Below are 23,131 nucleotides of genomic sequence, written 5' to 3' on the forward strand. Positions count from 1 at the left end.
ATATTCCGTGTGATACAGGTGAATACAGTCGAAAAAATGTTTATTATTTAAATTCCCAGTTTCATGCGCCACTTCACTGACTGGTGAAGACCTCATTGACTAAAGAAATCAACAAACTCTTACGCTTGATAGAAAAGCAAAATCGCCGGACCCTCATCGATAACACAATTAGGACTCGCGGCGGCAAGAAACAGGGAGGGCGTATCAGCGATCAATGAGTGGACAATGTTTGTAGAAAACACACGACATAATGGAGGATCCAGTCCGCAGATCGAACTGCCCCCAGCCCCGCGGTCGAAGCAGCATAGACGCCAGGAAGACCATCGAGGTTACTTCTACCGATATTAACTAATGGCACCCTGACGAACGATGATAGGAATCATCCGTTGACCCCACTCCGACGCTCTCCTTTCGCGGCTAACGCGAACAGACAGGGTTCTATGTTGTTACTGATAGTTCCTGCTGTTAAACTGTACGATAAAATCGACTTTAGCAAGTCAAACTATTGCAATAAATAGTGTACTGGGTCTGAATAAGTTTCCAAGAGTAATAGCCGTAGTTCTAGCAGTAGTTATACACAGCATCCTGCAAAAAAGAACCCAATTTGTTTCCACGGTTGTAGAGAAATCTGATTAACACAGTAATCCATTAGCGTTACTCTCTCGTCGTGTTAGTCTTGTCGATCCGACCCAATCCGATAAACATCGAAAAAGCAGCGAAAGGTAGCGCCAGCGACAGTAATAAACACGCCGTTATTGGATCGTCCTGTCTTATATCAATGTGTTTTGGGTATGTAAAATGGTTCTTGCCCACTCTCTAGTCCCTCGTTCTAACCCCCTTCCGCCCGCAGTCAACGCTATCCAGTCGGCCTGCTATTTTCGTCCTAGCAGCAGAAGTGTTTGTCTCCTTTCGCCAGACAGAATCGCAGTACGACGAAACAAAAGCAAGTCAACAAGTTAACCGCGATGGGTCGTCTATCCTGCTCGCTCGCTCGCTCGCTCGCTCGCTGGTTCCCCAACCGTCGGTTACTTCTATACGCCTGCTAATACTATCATATGCATAAATATGTATAGTGAGCTAGTCTTCTGCCATTATTATCGCAACGACGACGCTGCCGGTTACTGCCATCTGAGCCATCGCCACACAGTTAGCGGCTGACAATCGGCTAACTACCTCGTCCATCTAGACGGCGGCGAACGGCTGGCTTCTGCTCGAGATGGCAGCAGTAGTTGTAGCGACAGAGTCGGTGCAGTGGCCGATACCGGCGATGCTGGGTCTAGTGCTTGTAACTCTACTGCTGATAGTCAGCAGGCGAAACAGTGGCGGCAAAGCCGAACGACGAAACAACAAAGCAAACGTAGCACACAAGCGCCAGTAGCAGCAATACGAACAGCTGTAGACCACAGAGCACTCGTGCGTGTATGTTTTGAGTGTCGCGTCGCTACGGCCGCTGCCGGCTCCTGCACTAGTGCTATCTTCCGTGGGCCGCGCAGGCTGTGCGCGGTCAACCGCGACCATAGCCACCATCTTCTCGCCTCTCCTTGTCGCCTGCAGCGCGTGATATCGATAGGCCCTTATCGCTGTTGTTGTCCCGACGCTGTCGCAACGACACTGCCGCCACCTCGACTGCAGCAACGACGGCAGGCAGAGCGCACGGCCACTTTCCATTGATGTCGATTATGATGATGATACTGGTGTCCCCCTATTGGCACTGAGATCAGCAGCGGCGGCAGCCATGACGATAACAATAGAAAAAGCGCTATTGTCAAACATTACCGATACAGCGAATCACAAATGCGCGAAGGTGAGAGAATGAATATCCAGAAGTTGGTACGCAGTAATTCTGAATAGTAGGGACAAGGATTAACTGTGTATAAAGCACGCCAACATCATCATTATCACTGTCGTTTTCACAGACGTCGCGGTGTAACGTCGACGTAACGTGAAATGACTGCACGCGTTAGCTGCCTCAGTTCCTCGACAGATGCTCGACATTCATTCGTGGAAATTATGGATTTCTCACGATAATTCGAAGTTAGGCAGTCGGGCATTATCTCGTGTACTATAGTTACCCGGACGAGGCAGCAGAGCAGGTCCTACACAAGGAATGATGCATAATAATAAAGCTACAGGGGTATGACTGATTAAGATGGGTAGTGTATGTTCATTATCTTATCCGGTACAATTATCCAACAGCTTGATCTAAAAGATCGTGGATCCCTCATATAAATCAGTATAGTACGCACGCACGCACGCACTCAGTAAACATGTCTTCATATACAGTTTTTGTAGTGGCAGCGGCACACTTCATATTTGACGGCAGCCCAAGATAGACAGATGGGCGAATTATAACCTGGGCGGTCGACCGGTAATCGCATAAAACGAGAGGAACGAAGACGCTATTGTGTCGCGCCAGTCTTTTCCGTGGTTGCGTTTTCCTCAAGCAATTCAAATAGTCACACACTAACACACGCGCAAGCATAGAAATATCAATGAGAGCCTGGGCATCTGGTCGTTGTCGGTATTCGCTCATTGGCCAATCTTCCGTCCCGTCTACGAGTCGTCCCGGCAACTATTGCGTCGTCCTATTGCTGTTACTACGACACTAGTTAGAAAGAAACAGACGATGCTACTCTAACTAATGGAACCTTCTTGCCCTGCTATTGCTACTTGTGGCATATAGAATAGATATATGATACATGTAGGAAGGGCAAGGGGGCGACGGAGACGACAAGGAAATGAACGCATCTTCCCACTCGGACGTTTCGGTCATCTCCTCCTAATTTATCGAAAGAGATTGATACCTTGAGAATATCAGGCCACATAGCGTTGGCTGCCGCCCTGTAATAGGGCCAACACGGGGACTGCCATCATCGACACTTTCCATCCATTCGTTCATTTTATCTTAATGCAGAAGCGAGTGATGATCCTCTATGATATCGACCCGTTCGGCTTCCAGAAAGAAACGCAAAGCATCAGAAACGCCAAGATGCTAACAAGCGAGCGATCCAATGTGTGTATGGGTCACATCAGTTCCTGTTGAACGGTGTCGCTACAACCTGTCGCCAGTGACAACGGTATTAGCCAGTTGAGAGGTTATAAATGGCGCGAAAGCCCCTGAAGTAGTCGCCTCAAACATGACGCGATCGTTACGCTTCTTTCTAGCTAGATTTTTGCTAACGTTACCTTCGCAAAGATCGTGGCTCGCTCTAGGTCTATATATCCAGCACACACGAGTAAAAAAAACAGCCAAAATAACTTTACGAGGCAATTACCTGTACTGAATGCTACGACTGGACGTGTTTAAATACATAGTAGTGTGAATTTAATCCTGTTATATCGTAATAACAATAGGTGAATTAGTGAATAGACTCGGTAGTCTGGTAACAATTGCTGCTGTTTACCTCACGGACAATAACTAAGCCCTTGTGAAGGCCGTGTTGCCTATAGCGATAATGGCACCCCCCGTTAACTGCAATGTATAATAGTAGTACGTGATAGTTTTGCCCTAATTTCGTGAGTGAGGTGTCCCGTTATCTGGCGCTCGCCTTGAAAAAGGCGTTTTTCTTCGATGAGAAGGTTAAGTATTCCTGTTTCCAAGACAGAACGTTCGTCAAACATGATCACTTTGACAGCCAAAATTGCGCTGCTTTCAAACTTGCAGAAGGTCGAACCGGCCGAAGGAGATAAATAGCAACGTCGTAGAGCGTGGCGTCAGTCTTGTAGCTGCCGATACGCGCTCCATTCTTAACCCAACAACGGTGCCGAGTGCTGTGCTGCATTAGTATTTGCTGTGACCGCAACGAGCTGACGATTACAGTTACCGAAAAAAAGCTAAAACGACAGCTCCAGCAGCAGCGAAGGAGGCAGCGCGCTCTAGCACCAACAACATCCGCTCTTCCGTCGCCGTTGCCGCTGCTCGTGCTGCTATTGCAGCAGCGGCCGTCGCCATCGGCAGTGGCTACGAGGGTTTCAACTGTTGCGGCACCGCCAGCGGTTTCGTTATACAGTGGCAGGAGTTGGGTCGTCGACAGCTGCCGCTGGCAATGAGGGTCACTCTACGCTGCGTTATCCGAAGGATGACCGAGCGGCCCAAGACGATGTCGACGAGAACCGGCCACGGCTATCATCAGACAGATCGAGCAATGAGACAGCGACGACCATCAGCCAGAAGACGAGGTTCCTTCCCGGCCCAAGAAAAAGAAGAAAAATCTTCCATAGCAGAAAGCGAACCGCACAAACCGAAACGGCAGCGAGACGCAGTCCAGCAGAAGAGGCGGTCGGTCGACCAACACAACATCAACATCTCAAGCAGATCTCTGCCATAGCTCGTTTGGCCCGCCAATCTGCTGTTCTGCAGTGGGGTTCAATTGTATATGGCCGACAGGAACTGAGATGAACAATGGAAGGCAACACGCCGGAGATGCGTTAGACGGGGGGAGAGGTGAAGGGACACGTAGCTACTATGCAATAACACACTGACATAACAGATCACAGCTTTCAGTTTCACTCTCGGTAATCGCAGCGGTACTGCCCGTCCGTCGCCTCCGTCATCGTCGCAGAGGTGATGAAGATTCGACGAACGTGAGACTACGGATGCAGACTGTAAATGGCCGGCCAAATCGTCGGACTTTCAAAGCAGATCATCATAATCAACATCGCCGCCGCTACCGACCTTAGATGACCGTTGTCATTATTATCATCACCATCAGCAGCACAAACGTGGACAATAGCATTGACGTCGTCATTGTGATGCGATTCAACTGTTAAACTGTATAGAAGTATAATAGTGTCGATAAAAAGTGTTCATCACAAAAATGGTCACATTTTTTCCAGCGGCCTCTAGGACCATCTTTTTTTGTCTTTTCTTTTGTGTTCGATAATTGAAAACACTAACGTGGACGCCTTGGTTCGTTGTACATGATTCATTAATATCATCACGCAAGGGTACCGAATGCGCCACTGATTGAAAGATTGAGCAAATTCTGATGTGCTTTTGCGATTGCTGTTAATTCCTGCAAAAGACTTGAGTACATAAAAGTTGAATGCCACACGCCTTTCATCACCTTATTCACACTCACAATACCCCAGACCAACTGACGCTTTGTGCTGATATTATGGTCTATTCCCTACATGCTCAAAAGGCTTGCTGGCTGTAACAAACATGTGCAAAGACGCCGGTACATTTTAGTGTACACACAAATGATGTGTATATATATTCGCCTTCAGCTGGGTCTACCAAATACGTAACACGGTGCCAGTGAACGATATCAACTTATCAGCGTGTTGGAGTCTTTTGGCACCACTTACTGCGCATCAATCAAATAGGCCGACAAGCAGACAATGTTAAAGACAGGCCAAGGCAGTGTCCCAAAGGGTCGCCTATTCGGATGGCTAAAAACACGGTCGATGAGAACTTTGCCTTTGTAGATAAATAGCAAGACGGTACATGTCGATAACATAGCAGAAATGCTAAATTAAATTTCGAGATAGGAACCGTAGTTAATACGAGACACTCCAAATAATATATATTTTCAGTATAAATGCAGCTGTGCAACGGACAAATTCAAGTTCTACATAAGACTCTAACGCGCATCACATGTGTTATCAACAGATGTTTCCTTATTAGAATTATTGCTTTAACGCTGAACAACAAACAACAGTCCTCATAACTAAACAACAAGGATGTCGTTAGAGTGCACAGATAATTAGGATCAAGGTTATAAGGTTACTCTTAGCTCTGAATTTGCTTCTTAGATTTTGTGCCAACTAATTAGAAGGCACTGCTCCTGAAAAATTATTATAAGTTATTCATTTGTGGACCCATGCAATATGTTGTGTGAAATACTGGCCATTTAATTGCGTCTACCTATAACGCGGATCCAGCACCTACTTAACTTCCGGCTGTCTCGATTGCAATATCTCATAAGAAATGACTAGCGTATTAAATAACCAACTAACTTAAGATAACACCAAAAAACAACGTCGCGTCAGCTGCCCTCTATGGGACCACACCGGCAAAGCTCTATTGCGGCTTGACAAACGTTGCTCGCTTGGCCACGCTTACCCTTAAGCTATGGACAAAAAAATAACGTACCTTTTTATCATCTATGGATCATTCTTTTATTGTTTTATGCATATCTATGTAAAAGTTTACGACTGTTACCTAAGAGCGAGTCTCAAACACCGAACAATACCTGTGCGAGAGTTTAACGCAGTCCAGTAAAAAACCGTGGTCTTTAACTTCGCATAGCATAAAATACGCAATTCGTATAGCGTTTGCGCGCAAAGTGGATGACCCAACACTATTCAGGTGGTTTTGGAAATTCTCAGTCCCGCAGTGAGATTCATCTCAATTCAATGAAATATAGCACAAGAAATACCCGCCAAACTGCTGTCGTTGGGCGGACGCCAGGTCCGACTTTAGACAAGCATTAATAACCCGTATTACCCCCCTCCCCCCTTCTCCTCCTCCTCCTCCTCCTTCTCCGTCCCTCCCCCTTTCCCCCAAAAAACCAACAGCGGTTAATTTGTGCATCTGCCTCTTACCATCTCGTAATGACTTTTAGTTCAGAAGGAACGTATCGTCGTGCTGTTACTGCTGTGTTAGTGCGATGTTGTTAAATCAGTTCTCTATTCTACCAGGGTAGTTGCAGGATACGTTCGGGCTAATAGCCTGAACAACTAGAACGATGTAGTTCCCTGCATCAATTTAGTAGCTCAGTTGCAACCAACTTAGTTGCCTATTGCTATTGTGTAGGAACAACCGGTCACACTAAAACGGCTAGACGTCACCCTCTGTGTTGATGTGGCCCTACAAATGCCGGAAAAAGCCGTTTTACATAAACGTAAAGCTTGTTATTTTGTCCCGCCGACATATATATATGGGGGGAGGGGGGTGAGGGGGGAATGGGGGGGGGGTAACATTAATGTCTGGGTTCAAAATAAACCGAGATTATTGCGGCAGAGCAACTCGAATATTGTGTAGGAGGTACTTAGTCCACTGGAAACTTAAGCATTTCAGTGATCAAACTGGAATGGTACAATCGTGGAAGCTAATTAACACTGGGTGCCGAGCTGGATAAAAGGCAAGCGCTTGGATCGAGTCTGTCTTACCAAAGGAACCCTGTATTTAAGTGATGATAAAAGATTTCGAACGAATAAAACTGTAGAATGACGTTCCGAAGTTCATTGAATCTTAGCGGGCAGCCAGAAACGCGAAGCTTGTCGTGCTTTCAGTTCTACGAAGAAGCTAAGGTCGCCCCTTAATTACTTTCGACTAATCTCATTAATCAGCTCTAACTATTGTGTCTCCTATTATCTAGTGTGATGACAGTGGTGATGATGATGATGATCATGAACAATGTCTATGTTGTTGTTTTTGCCATCATATATAGCGCGACCTACTAGGTAACAGGTCACTAGGTGCAGACTGTCAGGCACTAAACAGGCAGATACGCTAATACAAACATAGCCACGCACCGGGTCGCACAGCTTTCAATGGCGAAGACTTATCAGCAATAGCAGCAGAAGACAGCGTTCTAGGACTAACGACGGTAGCAGTTACCATACAGGGAGGGAGAATGACATGCAGTCTAAATAGCCATAAGCGGGTAGTGACCTCGACTGGCCGATCTGCGTTGGCCTGACTTCGCGACTGACTGTAATGACTTAGCCACCGGCCACTTGTCCCGTAGTCAGCCAACATCGTTGTTACCGTGTCGATACGCTATTCACGTACGGTGAGCTAACAGCTACGACTGTTGCGCGCGCGCGCGCGCGCGCTACCGGTAACCGTAAGAACAGTTTTCAAGCCGTGAAAGCAGCGCTGGTTACGACGAGACCAGGCTGATTACGAACTGACCAGGCCGTGTTGGCGGTAACAGAAATGTCGTCGAAGCCAGTCGGAGACAGCAACAAGAAGATGGTCACAGTCGCACGTGTCTATCGAGCAGCAACAGTGAACGAGAGAAGAGACGGAGCCATGCGGCGAGAAAGGAGCAGGCTTTTATCTAGCTGGATAGCACTACTTCGAACTGTGTAATAACGGGTGATAAGCGTATAATTGTTTGTCTGCTCTGTGTAGTTGGATTGTGGGCGACGACAACGGCGAGATTGCGACCCCAGTTCACGCCAGGCAGCAACAAACGTAGACGAGCGACGGTGGCGCACAGCGGACGCATGACGCATCGCCTCTGAATACGAGGCTAATAGCTTTTTCGTCGCTTCTCAACCAGGGCCAGATTAGCTGCCCGCACCGGTAATTATATACGCGCGCGCACACACACGGCGTCATACAGACGGACACAACAAAGGCGTCCCTGGTATGGCTGGCGCGTTGCCTCCGTGACGCTGCTGTTGCTCAATTCGTAGGTGAGCGGCAGTCAGTCAATGGTACAGAGCAGCAGCGAAAGAGGCATCCATGCAGGACCTACACACAATGACCCATGAAAACACGAACTCACAGGCCAGCACACAGAAAACTTTTGTCGTAGGAACCAGCGGCAGCCCCACTGGCTGATTCCCAACTCACAGCTGAACACAGTAACGCTAATGCGCCAACGTCACGGTAGCGACCTCGGCAGCAACCTCAGCGGCTATCGGTAACGAATCCCTAGGTTACAAGGGAGCCATCAAACGACAAAATGAGTCAAATGTCAGATTTGATTTCGGTATTTTGAGATGCCAGTTTGATAGCGGAATAAGCAGCAGAAGATTATCTAAGTTGCACTTACTCGAACCACCACGAGGACGCAACGCAGTTAACCTATTAGACATGACGACTGTATTATGATGGCGTATGTATAACAGCCGATCCGGCTAACAGTATAACAATCAAATTAACCCTTTCTCTTTTTTGGTGACTATAGCCATCCCCATGAAGGCAGCATTTCTGAAGGCCAAACTTAGTCCACGCCATTGTGAGTGACTGTTCGAATCAGTACTCAACGGAAGCGCAATTTTTCACTCCTTAAACGTTCTGGCATGCCTAACTAAAGTTTAAATTCGAAATACTATTGCCGCTAACAGACTATTTGCCCTTGTGCTTCTCATTTAGCGGGTAGAAAAAATTTAGTTTCGATCTGTTGTGCACCTTTTAGACCAGCGTGTTTCTTCAATGCTTAACGTTTCCGTCACCCATTTGCAGCGACCGTGGCAAGCCCGCATGAAGCCCGAGTCGACGATTGGCGTGAAACAGCAGCCACAGTAGACAGGATTGCTCAATGAAGATCTTTCACGCAATTGGCTCATCTTTTGTATGAACCGCCGGATTCTATGCCGGATTCAGCTAGCGAAGCACTAACAGAACAGCAAACGAAAACTAGAAGGTCTGCTGCTAGTGCGGCGCTCGGAACACCCTGACACAGTAGCACTCTACAGAGAACAACATGGATATTATTCGACCATTGGTGGAACGGGATGGCCGCGCCATCGTCATAACACAATAGTCTGAAAAAGGCCTGTTGAGGAGCGACCAAACACCTGCAGTAAGCAGCACGAAAGCATCCACTCTGCAAATCAGCAGCTGAACGCAGGAGCACGCCTGCGTTCTTCAGAACAGCACGGAACAGAACAAAGCCTCGAACTTCGCACATCATTCGTTAGTTTATCTCGTTGGAAGTTGCGTCATCACTACGCCCATATCCATGCTACGTTCGATGCTCTTTCTAGCAGCTGTCTATAGAGTAATGACAGGTAATTGCCTCCTCGAATAACAGAGTCGAATTATACTCTAGCTCCTGTCTGTAATGGATTATTATTTACAACGTAACGGAGATATTAATTATAATAACAATCAAGTAAGTTTTGTATTAGGCTAGTAAGACAGATGTAAGACAGCCGTATTAACAATGAAGTACCAAATACACCTACAAGGCGTTCACGCTTTCACTTGAACTAATTGCCCTATTCTAAAATAGCTACACTTTAGTTTTTCTGCTGGTTCATAGAAATGCGTCTACAATTAGATCATTTCAATGAATTGTGATGAAAAAAATCAGTAATTATTACTCCTGTTATTTCAACACATGCGCTGGGTTTTGAATAAACACCCGTCAAACATGTACACTGCTTTATCTCTCTCTCTCTCTCTCTATCTCTCTCTCTCTGGCTTTATCCGCCTATGACAGCGGCAGTGAACGCGGCAAAATTCAAAGCATGTCTTTTCTGGCGTTGTGACCAATTGCCCTGAGAACTGGCTAGTATAATATATACGAATCATTCCAGTAGGATTATTACCGGCATATTGTCTGTATTCAGCTCTACCGCAATAAACCCCCTACCCCCACCCCGTTCTATTCTTACAGCGTAAACGGGACATATGCAACAATTGCACGCAGCAAAGATAGAACAGATGTATCATTTCTGATAACAACAGTAAATATAATAAGAACAATAATATGTGTCACTATAATACGTAAACAGCAGGAGTAGTGGCGGCGGCAGCAACGTTTGCAATAACTATTCCTCATCGAAAATGCAGAAAAACAAACATCTATTACCTAACAGATGTCTATTGTTGTACGTTTATAGCGGGTCGTTTTATGTTATTACTATGCCGTGTTAGACAATATTCAATTCTGACTTTCTACTTATTACTGTTTATTGTGAGCGCAGCATGCATATGACGACCCGGCTAGGCGCGGCCGTTCAAACCTGTTTGTACGTGTGTTCATGCAGGTCCTGCTAATTTAGCCGGTGAGAGGAATGAAAGCGGAGGCAGTAGCAGGGACGAAATTCATTATGAAAAAGGAAGCCAGAGGTAGCAGCCTATTGAGATCATCATCGTCGTCATTGTCGTCACTCGACTCGTGACAATCGAACTCGCATTCATGTTGCTTTGCGAAGCCACCTACATTCGGACATGGCGAAATACATCATTGGGGTATGTTGCGCATGGTAACACTTTCGGGCATCGCCGCCAAATGACGCACGCCAGCGACGATGATGGCAACGAAGAGTTATCATATATTGAAATTCCGGGTGCAACAGGCTGTCGAGCGTCACATAGTGCCTTGTCGCACTGTTGCTGTCGAAACGAAACGGAGTCAATGGCACATGGTGTTTACATGTAGCGTAACGAAGGGCAACATTACTATAAAACGTAGCACTGCCACACGACAGCTGTAGGCAACCGAGAACTTCTATCAGGTTTTTAACCTTTGAAGTGAATAGGCACCACATCTGATTGTACGAACTGTTAGCAACACTGCCAAACACTTTTGGCGGCTAAAGTTAACCCTCTGCTCCGCTGGGGACTCACAAGTTCGACAAAACGACTTTAGAGTTCGTCAAATGGACCCTATGTGATCGTTTTCTAATAAACAAGTTTTAGGCCGTTAGTTGAATATAGTACAGAAGAGTGCACGTACAAAGTGGGGGAAAAAAATTAAGAAAATCAAATCGAACGTTACGCGCTAAGCTTGTAGTGAGTTAAGTGCTTATAGCATAAAAATTCAAACGGAAATGACCGTAATATCATCACTATTACATTACTCTAGCATAAAAATCAAAGCATGATCCGCAGGACAAGGCTAACAGCGTAAGGCCAACAATGCATCTGCAAGTTGGTTCCGCTCCGAAATCAGGCTCCAGAACGTTGCGGCGCTGGCTAAGTTTCTTGTCCACCATGTCAAACTAATGCTGATTTCTTACCAACAACAAAAGCCACTAAAATACCAGAAACCTGAAATCCTCCTATGATGAGGTTCCTTTATTATACTTAGTAGTTTTCCACCTATGCGCCTACCTGTGTATCATTAATTAATAACCGAGAGTTATTTTAACCCTTGGTATGGCGGTCAGTCCCGAAAGTTCTACAAGGCGGAAAGAGAGCGCGAATCTACGTTCAACATTTTGTCGCCCACATAATTATCTATTGTATTTTTAGCCTTAATTTCACGTATGTTTGAAATAGCACGCTGAGAATAATTAACACGGGAAGGCACCACTGAACTGCTACGATTTTCGGCGTTCTCAACACCAGGGTTAGCAGACAGCGCGGCTCCCTTTTTAATTTGATTCACTTTGAAATTATGATAGTTTAATTTACTTTACTAATATAAGATACTAATAATTGTCTGTAATTAAAAAAAAAAAACACCTCGCATTACTGGACATCATTAAGCTTACTAAAGACAAATGCAAGCGCACCTTTTCGTGGGCTCTATCTCGATCTTGCGTGTCCTCTATGAAACAATTTAGGACGATAGAAATGCTGAACGTCGTAACCATCACTACGAATTACTGGCTTGAATTAAAAATAATAAGTTACAGTGTTATCCATTAGGATAACATTCATTAGTAAGTAAGTAAGTCCATGTTTTGCATTGATAAATCACGGGATAGCTAGGCCAATTTAGCCTAACGTCTTGTAAACACCACAAATCACCGCAATGATTAGGTAAAATTGGCAAAATGATAAAAAATCACCACTTCAATCAACGTAGCAGGGAAGATAGTAATAGCAAATCGTTATATAGAGCAACACTAATAATTACTAGTAGCGTTTGTAGCGTAGTAAAAAATTCATTATCGAACGAACTAATTATAACACACATATCTGTAGCAAATCGATTTTCAACACTATACGGTGAAAAAACACGTTTAGATAATAATTATCTAACTTAGCAATTTCCCTTGCCTACCGTTGTTCTATTCGTCTAGGAATAAAGTTATTAGAGCTTATAAAAATTTCTAAAACTACTTTCAGTAATCAAGTGTGTTTATTGTTTAATCTGCAATAATCAACCAAAGCTTTCTCTGCAAAAGACATTATCCTCTATTTGGGGTTGAACATAATAGTTGGTCACGTATTCCTGCCAATTGGCACAAAACAGATCTGCGTAATTGATAAGTTACGTTTTATTATAGGGGCTCGCCTGGCGGAAAATTTGCAGCACGTAAGCAAAGTTGAACGTTCACGGAAATTTTAACTTTTTCGTAAAGAGAAACGAATTCGGGTCTTCGAGTTTTTAGCAATTTCACATCTGTTTCACTTCGCCATTCTACCGGAACGACTATATTAGACATTACCATGATGTTTCCGCATAGACCCGCTTTCTAGAACGCTATTTCCCGTCCACACAAAATGCTTTAATTGTACACCACTACTTGACAAACCGGTTTTCTTTCTACATAACAATGAAATGTTTTTACACGGCTGAGACGGGAACTGTGGACACATCAGGTTATAGCACAAGCATGTTAGAGCCTGATAGTAATAACCAACGAAAGAATATTAATATTCATACTTATTATAGAAGCCAAACGATCTGCAATCAAGTTCGTCAAATCTAGTGGCTCAGACCTGTCTAGGCTGCCCCTGTGAAACGTAACTCGTACGCACATAGAGATATCTCCCAGCTGAGTTTATTTTGCAGATACTATCTGATGATCCATCTATGTTTTTCAGTTTGCTAATTTGAGTAGATCTTCTTTTTTCTCGGGACTTTTTTTGAGTGCTAGAAAATTTCATCTTTTACATGAAGACAAGTGCTAGCAATCACGTTTACGTTTACGAGTTTACGTTGGACTACAGACGACGATTGACTTTCTACTTTTACTGATCGCGCCATGCAGTACGCGCCAGTCGACCGAATGCCTTATCGACAAAAACTACTAAAAGATACTTGTCGAATTGATCTCTAACAGTGAATACAGATAAGCCCTGAAACAATATGCCTACACAATGTTAAGAGGGATACAGACACCCGTAGTGAGCCAAGGATTATCAGGTAAATTTTAACAGAGTTGTTGGAAGACTTCCTACATGCGTTTGTCTCGTTGTGCCATCAGAGTATAGTTTACGACATGACAAAGGAGTCCACTTTGGTAGCACTTGTCAGCCTTGCTAGCATCCATAGTTAGAGTACAAGAGCTCAGCGATAGTCCACAGCTCTTCTAAACTACAAGATCTGCACCAGCACAAATTAAGTTGCGAAATGTACGTACATGTAGAAAAACGAGTCCAAACAAGGTTTGATACTTGTTTTTTTTTCTTAATTTTACCACAGTCTCCATGCTGCCATCCCGCGTGTATTACGAACTATCAACACTCTGCACCGAACTATAAGGGTGCATTGACTAATAAAACTGACAGGCGGAATACTCTTAGACAATGCCCTACTACTGATCTCGACCTTCGTTTACACTATTTCATGCACTTATTTGCTCAACATCCAATTTAGTCATCTACTCCGGAAATACCTTCGTTCGTAAAGCCACACGCGCAGTCAGATACAGATAAGTAAATAACATGCATGTACATATTCACACGGTGCGTATGGGTTACGTCTGCGGTATGGAAATTGGTTAATTTTTCAACGACAATCTCTATAACAGTATTACTACCGCGTTTATTTCCTCCTAGCCTCCGGCTTAGTAATCCCGCCCGCTCTGGGCCGAGCGGCATAAACCGAATTGAGCAACGCGAGCGTCTCCTGACACCGCCGATATTTGACTAACTGCCGCTACTTCCTAACGCTATTGGAACATCGTGAACCAGAGTGGCCAGACGAGCAGGGAAAACACCAGCTGCGGCGTCGCATCGCGTCTAGCCTCTGCCTTTTCTATGAGGGCTTGGCTGGCAACGCCGCCTTAGATTGGAAACAGCAACGGTGACGATGCGCCAGCGCAATCGCCGTTACCATCACAACGATGTACCGGCAACAACAGCGGGCACCGCTGTCATAACGCTTTACAGGTCGAGCAAGTGACACCGAGTCATCCAGGATGACGCAGTCTTCTATTGGTAAGCAATGCCAGCCGCAAGCAACAGTTGTTACCTTGGGTTATTTTATCAGGATTCAGCAGCAATGCCACCTGCTAGCGAAACCTGACCGCCAAAACTGTATACATATAAATGTACAGATGTTGTTTGGCTGGATTATTTTAGGTCGAGGCTAGTACGATCGAGCTGAGCAATAGGGGACGTAGTAATGTACAGCATACGAGGGTACCTTTCTAATCTTTCTAGTTTTTTTTTAGTTGCAAACTGATGACCTGTCGGTCATTTTAGATGCTATCCAACAACGCCCCACGACAAGTTGGATACACGTGGCTTTCATGTCTGTGCCTGTGTCTGTAAACATGCTTCTCTGTGATATCGGTGTATCCACATCTGATCCTCCTTTTATAGTCACTAAGTACATAGTAGCAGTAGTAGTAGTAGTAGTAGTAGTATCAAACGGGCATTGCTTCCTTGCCTGTTCGTCCACTCTGCATTGGGCAGCATCCTGAGCTGGTCTCACTCCGTCTGAGGCCAGCCACCCCAACCCATCCCCCTATGCTCGGTGACAACGCCGAATCTTCCTTATCTTTACAGGGCTGTTCGTCCGTCAGCGTACACAATTTATCGCTTGCCCTTTCCACAGGGGGTCAAGCCCTTACCACTTGCGTGGGAAAGGGTGTCACGAGTGTGGCGGCGGTGGCGGAACGACGACCAATGTCGAGCGTCACCCATCGGCCGAACAGCCAAAACAACAACATGCACCGCTGTTGCAGTCGGCAAAAATGCGGGAAGACAAAGAGCGCGAGAAAGTACTTTCCACGTATTATTTTTGCCCTTCCGTTTAGAATCCTTGTGTCAGGACTGTGAACAATTGATATCGCGGAAATCGGAAATGATAACTGGAGTCAATTACCGCACCAGTGCCTATCAGCGATAACTATCAACGACCACGCAAATCAATAACGTTACATATTTGTTTTGCTGATGAAAAATCAAAAGCCTAGATCGGTTAGACGCAACGAATAATAAGAAAGAAAAGAGTATCCCGGCGGAAGAGAAAAAAGTGAGTTAGCATGCTGTCACATATTTCAATGTCAAGCATACTGTCATATATTACACAGAAGCTCAACTTGAAGCTTGTTCTTTGCAGACCGAAATAAAATGGATATTAAACATATTCCATATAAATATAGGCCTTCTTGTTTGACCTCTAACCTTTCTTCATCGATACACGATTGTAAGCGTCGAGCCTTACTCAAAACGTACACATTTGAGCTTCTACGAAATAGAGTAAAATATAAGTTCTAACGATAACGATAGTCAACTACAGAATATAGATAGCTTTTTGCTATGGCACATGTCACTGAACGTTAAACTGTTTCATATCTCTGACTGATACACGACGTTCGTCAATGACATGCGTATCTACCGTATATTCCCCATGTAATAGTACTGTGGAACTGTTTTTGAGTCTGGAGACCAACATTTCTTAGGGATCCGCCGACAAAAATGACAACTGTTGTAGTACTAACGTGCATAACGATTTTAGGACAAAAACCCAGCAACGATATCTCGGGACATTGGCCACGAAACACGAACAAAAATGACGATATGATAAGGAATACTGATAATGATTATCTGACGGGTATTTTCCTAGTTATTAGGTGCGACCGAAAACATTAATATGAACTACTTAAACTTCGCAATCACAATAGAAACCCCCGAAGTTTCTATTATGGCAGACCACAATTGGAGGTTTGCTTAGCCAGTCGCATAGCGCCGTCAAAAGACATGTGCATGTGCATGCAAATAACGTTAGTTGCAAACAAGTTACCCAAAGAACAAGACGTGGGAAAGTCTGCAATCATTATTTAGTTCATGTAGCGTAAAAGGTGACCAAAATTGCATATCTGAACATGCATCGAATCGATTGTTTAGTATGATGATTGCAGCTGCACGAGCAGCAGGATTCGCCATTGAGGAACGAGTATAGTATGAATACAGCCGTGCCATAATCATGCATCTCGGCAGGCAGATAAATAGGTCCGAGGACACTAAGTGGTCCTGCAACTGGCGGTGGTGTCAGATGGGCATGTCAATGGTGATGATCGTGATAATGCTTAGATGCTCAAAGTGGATAGGGGATCAGCCCAATGCCCCGAGCCCCGCCAGCTCTGAGACATCGGCGGTGTTGTTAGTATACCCACTAGTAATAACTCGTCGTCGTTGCTTATAGGCTCGCTTCTTGAATAGGTGAACGCAGGTATGCAACGATGGTTAAAGGCATCGTAATGTAGTGCGCTATTATCGCTGAGCAGTGTATCCATCTATCGATGTGGGCGCGGGAATTGACTAAAATACAGCTGTACACCTTCAAGTTGATTCCCAGCACACGCCACACAAGCCCTAGGCACGTCTGTCTGCCCGTTCTGTCAGCAAAGCGGACGCTATCTAGCAGCCACAACTATAAGTACCACTTGTGAGTGCTGTTGCTCCATTGCCGGCGTCCACCCGCTCGCTATCGATGTGCGATCTATGCAGGGTCACCTATCCGAGACGTCCTAATGGCCTGCGCGCCCGGTTCTACGGTCTGTTTTCTCTTTCGGTACGAGGCGATCAACACCAACTCTTCGTGCTCGATGGTCCTTTTCTCTTGCCGGACAGTCATGGCCAGTCAGCTCTCGATCGAGAGGAAGACAAGAATGACAACTCTGTACTCCGTGTATGATGACCACTGTCCTTGCTCAGTCAGTCGGCTGGGCTAGTGTACTTCTCTGCTGATGGTCCTATCGGCAACTCAGTTCAGTTCGATTTCGGTTACTCTTCTCTACCTTTTGCTGGCTGGTGCCTTTCCTCTTCTCTCATTATTGGGCCGATTGGCTCACTGTGTAATGGTACCCTTTGCAGCACGACGAAGACCGCCACGGAAACGATACACCATCGGAACAGAGTTGCTTTCTGCAGCAGCAGCAGCAGCAGCAGTAGTAGCACTAAAGGCCGACAGTCCCCATTATAGCGCAGAAGGTAACGTTTGCCTGCTGAACTTTAGGACACGTGGTGGTCGAGGTTTGAATCCGGGCACTTCGTTTCGTATTGGAAGCCAGCCGTCTGAAGTAGTGCCTAACGGCGGTGCCGGACGTAAAAGTCGAAACGTTTATTTTTAGCGAAAGCCAACAAGGCCGGCATACAGACGCACATTCCACCGCTGCTTTTGCTGCTGTAGATAACTGGTGCAGCGCGAGCGATGACAACGTGAGATGGTCGGTCGGTCACTCGCTCGCTCGCTCGGACCGACGGAAAAACGGAAAAAGCGGACGAAGCAGCGGCCCTCAAGCGATGATAGTGGCATCGGCGGCGGCGGCGGCAGCAGCAGCAGCAGCAGCAGCAGCAGCAGCGACACTACCAGCGAAGACGAGCAAGCCACTCAAGCGAGGCGATGGTAGCAGCCGAAGGCAAGGCAGGGGCGCACCCTGGTGGCGATCGAGGAAAACCTGTGAGACAGACAGACGGACACTCCTTTCGCGGTTATAGCAGCAGCGACGGCGGCGGTAGCGGCAGCAGAAGTCACAAGGGTCGGTGTTTTCCGCAAGGCGACGAGAAACGAGCAATATCAGTTGCTGCTGCCTGCGCTATTAATTCGTAAAGAAATTATATCTAAATAGGTTGTATGTATGTACAGAGTGAGCTGGCTGTGTTTGTCTGACCGCTAAACTTGGTACAGATCAACTGTTACAGTCTCAGTAGTGACTGGCCAGCAGCGCGGAATAGAGACGCAGGTGATCGCAGAATCATCCCACTAAGAGCAGTTTAGAGCGGCTGAGATATTGTCGTCGTACAGATATGTAGATCTAAACAAATATAACGGAATCATGGAAGAAAGGGCGATATTTTCCTAGTAAAATAGTATTTTTCTATAAATCATATCTGTTTAATGACTATTGTTACTGCAATGTGTACAGCGATGATGGCATGTACATGACCTAAACGTAACCAGCTGGATACGACTATATCTAAGTAACTGGAACTGCTGTTGTTCATATTTGTGACAAGATTTAGTAGTGAATGGCCAGTTATGCAACTGTCTCAGCCGGAATTAAGCCGAAAAAACAAGCAATTCACACATGCGCATAGGCACTGAAGCTGAATGAAAAGGAGCTAGTTATACTATCTGCACAGCAAACAAAAAAACACACAGACCGATGATTACTCGATCGATCGGCAGATTTCATTCTCTTTTAGCAGCCATAGGTGTACCCTGACACAAACACAGACACATGCACAGAGGCAGGCACAGCATACGACGGATCCAAACCCGTCGCTATAGTGCAGTCACTGTTCCTTTGGTCGCATGGCGCTATCGTTATCTCGTAACCCGTATACTCCCTGATACTCTCGCAGTTATCGATAATTTGAGCCGAAGCAACGCATCCATCAGACGCCACAAAACACTCATCAAACGTTTTTGAGTAACATCTAATTACCACTGGGAACACTATATTAGTTATAGACGAGTCGCAGCTTCTATGGCTGGTCAGTAGCATCAAGCCGAGCCCAGTCTGGCGCCAGCAAACAGCCGAATGGTCTCGCGAGGTTACAGCGGCCGTTGTTGCTGTGAGTGGCTGACTGGTCCGCTCACTGCTGGGTTGTTGACTAATGTTTGAAGCTCCTATGTTGAACGCCTGCCCGCAGCGATTGGGCCCATCGTCGCACGACGCACATTGAACGAGCGTGCCACAGTAGCGGCCCAATCAAACATGGCTGGACAAAAGCGGTCAGCTAGATGCATTATTATAATCATCAATAGCACCAGCACCAGCATGATCGTCTCGTCTAATTGGTTTGTTGATTAACGTAGTGCCGCTAGTCATAACCATCGACACGCCACAAGTCGACACAGCTCCCAGCCGAGAACAGACGGCGAAGCGGACCCGCTCTCGCATGGCCCGACGACGACGATGTCACAGTCAACGGAATAAGGGAACCAGTTGCCCCCAGACACGGGGAAACTATGTTTTCGACAAACAATTGGGAAGACGTTTTGTTGTGAGACTGGTGACCCGCTAAGAGAAATGCACACGTTGCATTCCACCTTATTTACACTGTAATGAAACATGCTAATTGCAGCTCGCCCGCTCACATAAACACCCTATGCGATTCCACTATCGTTGTGCTATGGCACCGTTTCGGCACGTGAAAGACTAAAGATACTCACGTCATGATTTTTCAAATATTCCAAAGCTTTGTTATTGACAGTGGTTGGACTATGTTCATGTTAATCTGTTGTTATTATTATTGTTGTTGTTCTTCTCGTAGCTACAGTAGAAGTGTCACGAAACGCTGTTTGTTGTAAAAGGGTCGTATCCAACAGTTAAAAGTCCGGCATTCGCGGGTTGTCCAAAGAACCGAAGAAAATTCAATGACAACGACGACTACAAAAACAACAACAACAACAATAAGAGCAGCAGCAGCAGCGGCGGCGACGGCGGTGGCGACAGCGACGACGACGACTACAGCGGCGGCGGCGGCGGCCGCGGCAGCAGCAGCAGCAGCAGCAATAACAACAACAACAACAACGGCCGCAATGGCCAGCGGTTACTGTCGCGACTAGAAACCGACCACCCCCACTGAAAACATCAACAGCATTCACTCAGCACGGAAACACAGTAGCGATACAGATAGGTACACGCACACCCCAACCACGAGCTTTTAGAAATGGTGACGTTACAGCGGCGGCGGCGACGGCGGCGGCGGCAGCGGCGGTGGCGGCAGCGGGGCAGCGACAGAGCCGCTGCTGTGGTTCATTGTTTCAACACATAAATCCAGCGGTCCACGGTAACGGCAGTCCGCGAACTGATTGTTAACTGGTAGTAGTAGTAGTAGTAGTAGTAGTAGTTGTTGTTGTGAATGATATCTGTTGGTCCATTTATCGCAGCGCTTCGTCTTATCTCTGTTCGTAGTTTTAACGACGCAATCGGCGTGATATAGCTTGCCGTTGCTGATGGCAGTTCGAATGTATGGGGGCAGGGCCAGGCACGTTATTTGCTTAGCCGGCCTTCTCCGAGCGCCAGCACAGGCATCAGTGCTGAGAAATAGCGCTTGCAGTGATTAGTAACGGTAGCGGTAATTGATGAATGCCGGCTCGTAGAAATCGAAGGCTTAGTCAATAACCGATAGCTAAGTTAAGTAACTGTCTCCTCTAGCAAATTAGCCGAACAACGCTAGTAGGCGTTTATATATTATTGCCAGAGGTTTCTACACGGCACTGGCCGTTTGGTGGAAGCTTTCTAGCAACACGAATCAACCTGTGGCTATGTCCACTATTTTTTCACAGATTACATTATTTTGCTTTATAGCAGTAATCATCCTCTCGTTTCTAGCTCGATCACTTGCCCCATACACTTTTTGCCATATGAGCATACATGTGTCCGGACGAACGTGAGTTATATCCCTCTACTACCTCTAACGTCTACTTTGCGGCTGAGTTCGCTTCAGCTGACTGTGATCGATCCGCAGCATTGGCGATCTCACATTTTCGCATCGGTCTGTTGTGTTCCGCACATTTAGAACACATACGTACGGGGCATGGTCACGGGACTCTCGTGGTGGATCGGCTGTTCGCCGTTTCTAAAGGCAGCCTATCTGCACCCCCATCAGCAGTAATAACATAACCATCATCAACATGGTCGTTCCCCCTCCACCTATATATATATGTATGTGTGTATATATAGTGAACTTCGTCGGCATGGCCAAGGCTGAACCGCTGCTGGTACCAGTACTTATTGCATTAACATCACTGCTTTTACCATGACCACAAATAACCAGGATGCAGACGATGATAATGAGACAATTTTATCTCTGCTGTCTGGGTTATTTTCTATGAACACACGTATTTCGTATTTCCTAAATCGATCTGCTTGGTTGGATTCTGATTTGGTTCATTGAACGGTGGCAAAGCACGCGTGCGAAACGCGTACGCATTCGACGATAGCGTACATTGTACAGTAGTAGTTAGCCTATCCTGCACGCAGCGATCACAACACTGGATCGAAATAGTCGAAAGCTTAAAACCGACCAGAGTCGCTGCGTTATGCTGTGCCGTGCTGCGCTGTGCCGATGGCGATGCTGTTGCAGCCGTTCGACTTCTATCACTTCACCAAAGAAACTATACGATACTTCACTGGACACACACGCACACACGTTATCGTACCAACAGCCAGTCTTACTTCTCTTCCTTCTTCTTCGTTGTTGATAATAGCTAGCTACTGAGGAGCGTGGTGGCTGTGTACCCTTGAGCTGCTTTGAGAGTTCGCCTCTTTCTGTGGCCGTCTATCTATTGACTCGTTCGTTCGTTCGTTCGTTCGCTCGCTCGCTCGCTCGCTCGCTCGTCAGCTGCTATCGCTGCTGTTGCAATTGCAGTTCGTACGACGGCTGGCTCCTCTTCTCAGTTGCGGTCGCTGCTGCTGCTGCTGCTGCTGCTGTTTGTTGATGGTGGGACGTGACGGCGCAGCGACTTGTTCCAGAAATCGTACTAACAGTAGAAGGCAATTCGGCTTGCGCGGGTGTCAGTCAGCCAGTCGCCGTCGTCGCACTTGGCGACGTTGTTTTAGCAGTTGGTCGTTTGTCACTATTTCTGCCGCTAGTGTTGTTCAACGCAGCGGCGCGGTTGTGCCTCTTGGCTGGCTCACTCTATGGCTGTCTGTGTATTGTCATGTCGTCGCAGTTTGGCCGCCGCCGCGACCGTCGCTGCTGCTGCCCATAGCTGTTCGCTGCTGGCTGTTCCTGGCTCGTGACGGCGGGCGCCAGTTCGACCATAGGCTGGCGAGCGTGCCCTTTCCTCGCGCCGCAAGCCAACATCGGCTACTCGGTCAGCATCAGCCATCCACAGCCTACTTCTCTCCCCCAGTCGGCCGATGACGAACGTTGATTGGCTGAAGGGATGCGCAAGAAGCTGCTCATCGCGGCCCACAGCAAGCGACTGTTCGGCCGAAAACTGTGTGGAGTGGCAGCAAAATCGACCTTTCGGCTGGCGCTCAGCTCGACGGCCTCAAGTGGGCGGAGTCAGCCGCACTTAGATAGGCTAAACAACAGATACGGCCTATTAACTGCTGCGCAGCAATGGCTCGGTACCGAACCAGCACGGGCTCCTCTGTGCTAATACTACTGGTGCTGCCCGCCGCCGCCACAGCTGCCGCCGCCGCCGCCGCCGCCACGATACGATACTCTCATATGGATACGCGCATACGGTCACACGCGCACTTGCCACCTTTCTTCCCTTCTCCCTCTCACTCTCTGTCGATGCTGTCGCGCGGCGGCGACGGCTGCTTGAACAGCGACCGCTGCCATCACGATCGAATGGCTAGACAACGAGGCAAAGTGGCCATGGTCATGGGTGGGCAGCCG

General features: G+C 46.6%; 1 protein-coding gene and 1 long non-coding RNA gene across 2 annotated transcripts in view; one reads left to right on the top strand and one right to left on the bottom strand.

Moving 5' to 3' along the window:
- The window catches only part of LOC111260758 (uncharacterized), a 66,545-nt gene extending 44,111 nt beyond the window's left edge, over window positions 1-22,434 (bottom strand). Inside the window, exon 1 of the mRNA XM_086968456.1 lies at window positions 19,944-22,434. The gene's annotated coding sequence lies outside the window, so the exon portion shown is untranslated. The remainder of the gene's footprint in view (window positions 1-19,943) is intronic.
- LOC111260776 (uncharacterized) lies at window positions 11,691-15,919 on the top strand. The gene is made up of 2 exons (XR_002680547.2): window positions 11,691-14,752; window positions 15,326-15,919. It is a non-coding gene; the product is annotated as an uncharacterized LOC111260776 (long non-coding RNA).
- Window positions 22,435-23,131: the final 697 nt, after the last annotated feature.

The sequence above is a fragment of the Varroa jacobsoni genome, unplaced genomic scaffold (genome assembly GCF_002532875.2).
Source record: "Varroa jacobsoni isolate VJ856 unplaced genomic scaffold, vjacob_1.0 scaffold_51, whole genome shotgun sequence".
NCBI classification, from domain to species: domain Eukaryota; kingdom Metazoa; phylum Arthropoda; class Arachnida; order Mesostigmata; family Varroidae; genus Varroa; species Varroa jacobsoni.